Source organism: Saimiri boliviensis, chromosome 2, assembly GCF_048565385.1.
Source record: "Saimiri boliviensis isolate mSaiBol1 chromosome 2, mSaiBol1.pri, whole genome shotgun sequence".
Lineage (NCBI taxonomy): Eukaryota > Metazoa > Chordata > Mammalia > Primates > Cebidae > Saimiri > Saimiri boliviensis.
Window position 1 is genome coordinate 66,700,354 of NC_133450.1, and position 9,758 is coordinate 66,710,111.

A 9,758-nucleotide genomic window follows, 5' to 3' on the forward strand; every position below is an offset into this window, starting at 1 on the left:
GCAGATGCTTGTGATCATAGACAAAGTGAGGAGGAAGCCCCTCTTTTAAAAGCGGTCTGTGTGGCCCATCTATCTGTGTTGTATGGATTCCTAGAGTCCCTCTACAGAGAGGGCCTTGTCACATGACTGAGATTGGTTGGGCACATGGCTGCCACATCACTCTGCTCGCAGAGCCTTCTATGAATAATGAAGAAAGGATGGAAGGAATGGAAACAGTTGTTCCCTCAAAAGCCTGAGAATATAGGGAGAGTTTGCACATTTTGAAATGCTTTAAAGCAGATTCTAACACATTACAATGTAAATATCCATCATCACCTTTCTTTTAAGAGAGTTCTTTTACGGACTCTGAACATGTAATCTGTGCTGTCGGCCAAGCTGGCTCTCCACCAGCTGACTTCTCTTCTAAAACCACTCCCATGGCAAACTTCTGGGGAGGAACACAGGAAGCATGTTGCGGGGGTGGAGGCAGGTCTCTGGCTGCGGCTCCTCCCCTCTGGCCATTGAGGAGACCTGGTTGGGAAAGAAGGAAGGAAGATCAACCTTGCACGTGAGACTTTATTAGAGGAGTGAAAAATGGGATGCTGTAGGTTACAGATTATCCGGGTCACAGCAATGTGTCCTGGTCACAGTGCTCCTTAGAAAAGATGCGGGACAAATCACCTGATGTACCTGGCGTTCCTGTCCTCCTCTGAAAAATGGGGGAGGAAATGGGGGAGCCATAGAAATAGATGACACCTGAGGCTTCATTTAGTTCAGATATTCTGGGACATGTTAAGTTTGAAAAGTAGGTCACTAACTGGCTGCCCAGAGGGAGAAGAAAGGAGACCACTATTGAGGGAGTAGTGTTCTGGAGCGTTTGGAGAAGGAACAGGGGAGATCAGGTGGCACTTGGGGACACCAGGACACTCTGGGCAGAAGTGAGCCTGGACACTTGGGTGCCTCTGTCCCTAGTTTCCCTCATCACCTAGAGGCTGCCACTCAGATTGTTAGGCAGAAAATGGCGGCAGGAGCAGCTTCCTCTTCCCGGCTTCCCAGGGACATTGCTGTTGCCATGGTGATGGCTAGGCAGTGTGATGTGTGGCTTTGTGCTGTGACCACCTCCTTCTTTGTTCTCATTCGAACTATAGGCACTACCTCTGGAGCTATAAGAAAGGGCCCAAGTAGGGAATTTCTGTGCTTATTTGACTCACCTCAGGAGCAAATCTCTTTCTCCCCTACCATTGCTTCTACACTGCAAGGGATTCGGTTTCCTGATTATAAGTTCTGAGGCACTCGGATCCTGTTTCTTGAGGGAGGCAGAGACCAAAACCTTTGAAATATGAGACCCACTAAACGAGCACAGAATAAAGTTTGGTCTGTCCCTTTGTTCTGTCTCTGACAGTAGTAGCAAGAGATGCTTTATGGGAAGAACACAGTAGTTGCCTTCGGTGAAGTCAATTTCTAAAGGTTAGGGATGTGAGCCTCTTTGACTTGCCCCGTAATAACTCATTCTGGCTCCATCATTCATGTGAGCTCCTCTAAGCCCTTCTGGAACTTATTTATTCTTTCAGTCTTTATTGAATTCCAAAGGATAGAGGCAACCCCTGAGACTTGTGGTTGAGTTGTGCCCTCATCCATCAGCTGAGGACTCCAATGGTGAAGTAATGCTCTCTGTAGAAAATTCTCTGCTGGGGTTCTTTTCTTGGCTCTGCCGCTAGAAAGCTATGATCCTGAGGGAAGTCCTTCAATCTCCCTGAGCCTAGGTTTCCTAGCCTAGAAAACAGAAGCGGGAGCATCTGGCAACCCCTAGCTCATGGGGTGGTTGCGTTCTGAAGGCAGGGACTGTATCCCATTCCTCACTGCATCCCCAGGGCCTGACATGGTCCCTGGCACATCACAGTAATTCAGTGAATGGCTGTCAAATGGAATGGATAAAAGCAGACAACATGAGGGGTGATGCTTCTGAACCAGCTGGAGCTCTGGGTGACAAGCGAGAAGAGCCAAATACAAGTAACTTAGTGAACACGGGGAGCTTCCAGTTAACATGGCGGGGAAGTCCAGGGGCGGAACTGCTCTCAGCCATGGCTAGATTCCTGGGACTCTGGGAAACTACAAGGGCACAAACCACTGGAGCCAAAAAATAATTTTCTTATTTGGGGGCACACACCTCTTTAGGGACAGTCAGGAACTACATTCAGTATAAAGACGCCTTGGTTTTTGGGGGGGTTTTGGGGGGGGTTGTTTTGTTTTGTTTTGTTTTGAGACGGAGTCTCACTCTGGCACCCTGGTTAAAGTGCAGTGGTACAATCTCGGCTCACTGCAATACTGCCACCAGCACCAATGCCACCCCTAGCTTCAGGCCACTGTCACTGCCCCCCAACCTCCACTCCAACACTCCATCTTGCTGCATCTTTTACCATTCCTGCTTCTTTATGTTGCTAACCCTGGATGCAAACTCTGGTTCAGTACATGTGACAAGTGGAGCCTCTGTCATGTGCCCATGTCCTAGCTGCAAAGGAGGCTGGGAAAGCAAGTGTATGGCAATTTCTGCTTTTGAAGTGAGAAGCAATGATACCAGCCACCAATACTCAAAAAGGCAGTGAGTTTTCCAAAGCCTGAAAGGGGATTTGATGACCAATACGAATGTTCTTGAAACTCTGAATGAGACTGTCAGGAAATACACTCTCCTTCACCCCTACCCAAGGAGCCAACAAACAAATGCAGTCAGTTCCTTTCCTGCTTTCCCCATTTGGGGCATGTGTCCTCCTCTGAGTTTATTGAAGTCTGTTGTTCTCAGCTCAGCTCCAATGAAAGGCGAATCTACAGATTTTATACTGGGTCTGATTCACGGGCATATGGTGCTGTATCATGTTGTTATTCAACATAAATAAAAATATTTTACATGGAAACTTAAGGGAGGGAGGCTTCCAGAGCCCCCACGCTCTATCAGCTGCCTCAGCCTGTAAAGGGAAGAATGTGTTTGAGATGCAGACCGCTTCTGTGGAACGCTTACTGAGGAGGCCACATCTCCTCACACCCTCTTCCTGCACCAGCCTTGTCCTCCAAGCCTTGGCTTGGAAAGGAAAAGTCACGAGGCTCCCTGTCAGCATTGAGGGGTGAACCTTTTGGAACCCACGAGGAGAGAGAGCTGTGAGGACAGAGGAAAGCATGGCCGTTGGTAGGTGGAGGGCTCCTCTCCCATGGTGATATGATTTAGCTGTGTCCTCACCTAAATCTTATTTGAATTTAGTTCTCATAATCCCCACATGTTGTGGGAGGGACCAGGTGGAGATCATTGAATCAATGGGCGTGGCTTCCCCGTCATCTGTTCTCGGGGTAGTGACTTAGTTCTCACGAGATCTGATGCTTTCATAAGGGGCTTCTCCCTTCGCTGGGCACGTAGTCTCTTTCCTGCTGCCCTGTGAAGCGGTGCTTTGAGTCTAAGTTTCCTGAGGCCTCCCAGCCATGTGGAACTGTGAGTAAATTAAACCTCTTTCCTTTGTAAATGACCCAGTCTTGGGTATGTCTTTATTAGCAGGGTGAGAACAGACTAATACACATGGTCAGCTCGTCTTCGGACTCTGTCAGGGCATGACGGCATAGAGTTTTCTGCTCCTTTAAAGTTTGTAGCCCACCTGATTTAAAGATTTTAAATAAGTTCACTTGTGAGATATTTACAACTTGTCAGAGGACTCCCTTATCTGAGGTCTCATTGGCTGCTACCGCACAGCCAGGTAAGCATCATGACTCCGCATCGTAAATAGGTAAATGCAGCAGAGAGAGGTGAAGCGATGATCCCATCATGTGGTTGGTTGATGTTGCAAAGACGGAAACCAGGCTGTCTTGATTCTCAGGCCAGAGTTATTCTAGACCAAAGATTTTGAATCAGAGGAGGTTTAGGCTCCCTTTCATTTTACGGTAGATGTAACTATAGCCCGGGTTGGTTAAATGAGGTGCAGATGTTACCACAGGTACATAGTGGCTGAATGGTGACAGAACTGATGCAGAGCGTTGCTTTGAGAATCAGGGGAACAGGGGTTCAAATCCTGATTTTACTGCCTTCCCGACCAGCCCACCCCTGGAAAATGGGCACAGTTGTATCCATTTAATAGCATTGCTTTAACAATTAAATTTTTAAAAATACCATCACTTTTACACCAACCTAATAAAAGGGTTAAACTCCCAGAGCACTAGCCAGCACACTGTAGGCATGTGACACACGTTGCTTCCTCTCTTCCCATCCATCCTGGACTCCTAGTCCAGGCTCCAGCTGTGGACTCAGACGACTGTCCTGATATTAGTGATGCCACCCGTGTCCTGCCTCATGGGGGCCGTCCGGTCAGCCCCCTCATTAACCACAATGACTTTGATTAAGTGCCAGCCTATAATCCTAAAAATGTCACATTATTGAGGACTAATTGTTTCCCCCCAGTCGCAACCCAGGAATCCATCCTCAAAACAGCCAGATAACCAAGATTGTCCTCTGGTGCCTTGTGCGTCAAGATTTTATAAGCAGAGATTGCCATCTTTAGTTCTCCCCAACTTCTCATTTTGGGGATTATTTATGCTCACATCATGAAAATATGTGTCCCCTGCATTTCCAGGGTGGTGACTTGAATGACTGTCCCTCCTCCCTCCCTCCCACCCTCAATTTTTGGCTCTGTGATATCTCATTATATTCTAAAGAGCTATCTGCAAGGCAGGGCACCAGGATGCAATTAAATTTGCTTCTGTAGCAACACTGCTCTTAAGCAAAATATATTGATCGCCAAAGCTTTGAACCCACTTTAATCAAGTAATCTAAACAGGGCTTAAGCTTCAAAAGCCGAGCGATGTGCCCAGCTTCAAAGCGCTTACTTACACTGAATTAATTTATCCTGGATGTACTAATGCTCTCCGTAACCCTGTGAATTATAATGTTAGAGGTTGCAATCAGGGCTCTGATAATATCCCCAAAGCCCGGCTGCTATTGATTGTCATGTAAAAAGGCACAGAGGGGAGTGGGGTGGATAGAGCAAGACTGAAGTGTCCCTGTCCATGTGGGGCCGTGTGCCCTGTGCTAGTTTGGGAAATGGGATTGAGAGGAGGCTGGGTCTGTACTCTGAGGTGCTACATTAAGAGGCGGAATTGCTTTAGGAAGCTCCAGCTGTGACTCTGAGGTGGAAGCCAGGTGATGGCTTGTGTGTGGATTGTGGACAGGGAGGGAGATTGGACATCTGTTTCAGAGGCCAAGCTGCCACTCACTGCCTTGCTGGTAGCTACCTCTCCCCACATTTACTGAGGCAATAGCATCTCCTTGACCTCAATCCCTGGCTTTTGACTGGAACCCCTACTGACATCCCACATCTGGAGCCTGTGACCTTGTTATTTATTTATTAAACAATTTATTGAGAACTTTCTATGTGCCAGACATTATTATTGTTGTTTCGAGACAGGGTCTCACTCTGTCTCCCAGGCTGGAGGGCAGTGCTGTGAACATAGCTCACTGCAAACTTAACCTCCTGGGCTCAAGCGATCCTCCCACTTCAGCCTCCTGAGTAACTGGGATTACAGGCACAAGCCCTCATGCCTGGTTAATTTATTATTATTATTATTATTGTAGACACACAGTCTTGCTATGTTGCCCAAGCTGATCTTAAACTCCTGAACCCGGGGAATCCTCCCACGTTGGCCTCCTAAATGTGCTGGGATTGCATGCATGCAGCACCACTCGCAGTCTGTGCCAGGTATTATTCTAGGATCTGGGGACAGAGTGGTGAACAAGACAGGCAAGAGTCCTTGGCCTCATGGAATTTATTTTCTACCGGTACGGGGTGAAGGAACACTAACACACTGCCTATTTTACTTATTTGTTTAGCTACAGTCCAATGATAAAATCTGCTCTAGAGAAAAATTAGATAGGAATAGGGAATATGTGAGTGTGTGCAGCAGGTGGTATCCGTGTGAGTTCAAATCCAGGGTCCTCATTGCGAAGGTGACATTTGTGCAGAGATCCGAAGGAGGAGTGAGAAGGAGCCACACAGACCTCTGAGGGAAGATGTTCTAGGCCGAGGGAAGAGCAAGGGCCAAGGCCCTGAGGTGAAGCAAGCCTGGATCGTTTGAGGAACGGGAAGGAGGCCCATGTGTCTGAGACAGGAGGTGAGAGGGAAAATAGGATGACGTGAAGTCAGAGAGCGTGTAAGCACCAGACAGTGGCCAAAGTTAACCAGTGTATTTAGTTGCCTTGGCCACAGTGATGGTTCAGGGATGGGCCAGTGACATGAACCATGATGGTTATGGGTCGGATGATGGGCAGCCGTCTTGTCGCCACATGGAACCTGAGGATAAAGTCAGAATGGAGGACAGGCGAGCCCGGGAGTGGGTGTTGCGGTTTGAGTTCCTGAATCCTCCTGACCCTGAAAACTTTACATCACTTGTCACTTTCCATTTCTGGGAGCTGGTAAATCCTCCTTTTTGCCTAAACCGTTTTGGATTTTTTTCTAAATAAATCTTCAGACCTCAAAAGTCCCACCTGTTGACACTAATTTCACAGGTAGAGCATACAACCCCAGCATCCGTTGTCCCTCTGTGTCATGCTGGAGGCCCAGTCTGGCTCTCCTCTCCACTTAGGAGTCAGGGGGTCCTCCCTTTACCTCTGCCTCTAAAATGCACCTGGGTTGGCAGGGATGGAGGATGGCAGAACTCTGAATTCCTTCCCAAATTCTGTTTTTCCTTCTCCCACTTCTTCTCCCCCAGATGGCTGGATCCTGTTGGCCCTTTCCTACCTGAAGAAGAGAGAGTACTCGTGTTTATTTAGGACCTATATGTGCTGGATTTTACATATGTTGAGTTGTAATGTATGTTATTGTATTTTTGCAGTTTTTGCAGCTCTAGGAGGTAGATATTGGCAGCTCTGATGTTTATTATATTGCCATGATATCTAGGCTGGCATCTCATTCTTATGTTGGTGGCTACGCCATATAGGCTGCTGACATTTTGAGAAATGACGCTGGGATATCCATGTACCCTAGATGCCAGCAGAGGTCCCCTGCCCTTTGAGATTTAAATTAAATCAATTCAGGCCTGTAATCCCAGCACTTTGGGAGGCTGAGGTGGGCAGATCACTTGAGATCAGAAGTTCAAGGCCAGCCTGGCCAACACGGTGAAACCACATCTCTACTAAAAATACAAAAATCAGCCAGGCATGGAGGCCCATGCCTGTAATCCCAGCTACTTGGGTGGCTGAGACACAAGAATCACTCAAATCTGGGAGGCGAAGGTTACAGTGAGCTGAGATCATTTCACTGCACTCCAGCCGTGGCAACAGTGAAAGACCCTGTCTCAAAAACAAACAAACAAATACACAGATTAAATTTATTCCAATGCTGCTCTGTGTGCAATCGCAGCCAGCCATATTTCCTCCAGTCTCTCAGGAGATATGTGGAGGATGGGAGCTTACGTTTTCCCATTCTCCTCTGGCTTCAGGTTCCTCTGACTTCTTGCAAATGCTACTGCTTTTCCTCTCATGTTGCAGCCCATTTCTGATCACATCACCCAGGTATGGAACTCCCGCCTCCCCAACCCCACCACCACGTAACACACATATTATTAACTCAAGGCATTTGTATGTAGGCGACTATACTGAAGATTTAGAATGGTGAACGGAGATGCTTCACTGTAAAACAAGAAAAGAATCAAACATCACGCATCCCTCTGTTGGTATTCAGTTGGCCATTTCCAACAAGAAGACTCTCTCCCTTGTGGTTTTTCTCCTTCCAGCCATGGTGGCTAAGCCTTCACCCTGCACTTTTCTGGGTCCCCTTCCTTTCCCACCTTTTCTTCTCCTCTTTCCCATTGGATTCCAAGTCACTTTTGCAAAATAAAAATGTGAGTTATCCAGCCCTACTCAGCTCGAGGCTTGCCTGGAAGCTCATTAGCATCTGGTCATCAGGGGGACATTCTCTCCCAGTCCTTTTGAACAGCACAGAGGAGCCAGCATGTCTTTGCACTTTGGGACTTCCATTCTTCCAGCCACACCAATCTCTGCTGGAGAAGGTGTGCGTTAGTGATATATTCCTCAGTGTTATAAATGATTCCATAAGTGGCAGAAGTTGCCACAGGCAACCTTGGCTTTGAGAACTAAGCATTTTCTCTGTATTACATCCATTTTAAAGGAGAGAAAAAGAATGCTTCACGAGGTTAGGTGGATAGGTAATTTGTCCAGTATAGCACAGCTAGGATCCAGGAGAAGAGGGATTGAATCCAGGGTGTGGTGATGGCAAATTTATGCCGTTTCCATGACGGCATCATGAATTCAATAAAAATTGCATTGCTGTATTTACTGATTCATCCACACACATTCACTAAACTCCTCTTACATGAAAGCATAGGCTGGACAAGTTGTGGTTGGGGGTATGAGGATGGAAAATCGATAGTCCCTTCCCAGAAAGAATTCTTCATCTCACAGGGAGACAGACCAGATGGCGCATAAAGTGGAAGTTCACGAAATTCAAGAAAGACAGGATAAAATACTCCGAAAACCATTTGCCTCTCTATTAAGGAAGGAGCAAGGTAGTGATTACAAACGTTGACTCTGGTGACCCTGGGTGAGTTCCATACTTGCTCTGTACCTCACTTTTTTCAGCTGTAGAATGAAGACAATAATAGAACCTTTCTTACAGGTTTGGTGTGAAGGTTAAATGGATTAATATATGCAACATACTTAGAAAAGCACCTGGCACATAGCAAACATTCAATAAGTGTTAGCTGTTGTTATTAATATATGGTATACATGGCCAACAATGATTTTACTTGATAAATATTATGATCCCTGATCATCAAATGAGGGAACTGAAGCACAGAAATGAAACAATATCTTCCAGGTCACAGAGTCATTTTGCTGCAGAAGTAGGAAGAGTAAGCAGGTCTTGGAGGCTGGTCCAGCGTTTTCCTACTCTTGTGTGTCCCAAATGAGAGTTGAGAGTGTACAGAAAAGACTGCTGATCAAGTTTTTTGGTAGAAATGGTGGCTTTGATTTTGAGTGGGCCATATTCAGGAATGGGTGATAAGGAAGGGTGATGTGATTTTTAAAAAAACCAAGTCGTCATTTGCCAATTCTCTCCTCATCCAGTGGATGCACACTCAACAGTGGGGGGCCAGGTTTTCCAATGTTCCTTGTGTTAAAGGCAGTGGCCATATTGAAAAGTTCTCATCTACATGTTGTGAGGATAGGATGAACCATTCCAAGATGACATCTTTTTTTTTTTCAATTTACATTTAATTTAATGAGAAACTGCTTTTTCCATGTAACTTCATTTTCTTTTTTTTTTAATTGCATTTTAGGTTTTGGGGTACATGTGAAGAACATGCAAGATTGTTGCATAGGTACACACATGGCAGTGTGGTTTGCTGCCTTCCGTCCCCTCACCTGTTTCTGTCATTTCTCCCCATGCTATCTCTTCCCACCTCCCCACCCCCCCGCCCCTCCCCCATTTCCCCCCAACGGACCCCAGTGTGTAGTGCTCCCCTCCCTGTGTCCATGTGTTCTCATTGTTCAACACCCGCCTATGAGTGAGAATATACGGTGTTTGATTTTCTGCTCTTGTGTCAGTTTGCTGAGAATGATGGTTTCCAGGTTCATCCATGTCCCTACAAAGGACGTGAACTCATTGTTTTTGATGGCTGCGTAATATTCCATGGTGTATATGTACCACATTTTCCCTATCCAGTCTATCATCGTTGGGCATTTGGGTTGGTTCCAGGTCTTTGCTATTGTAAACAGTGCTGCAATGAACATTCGT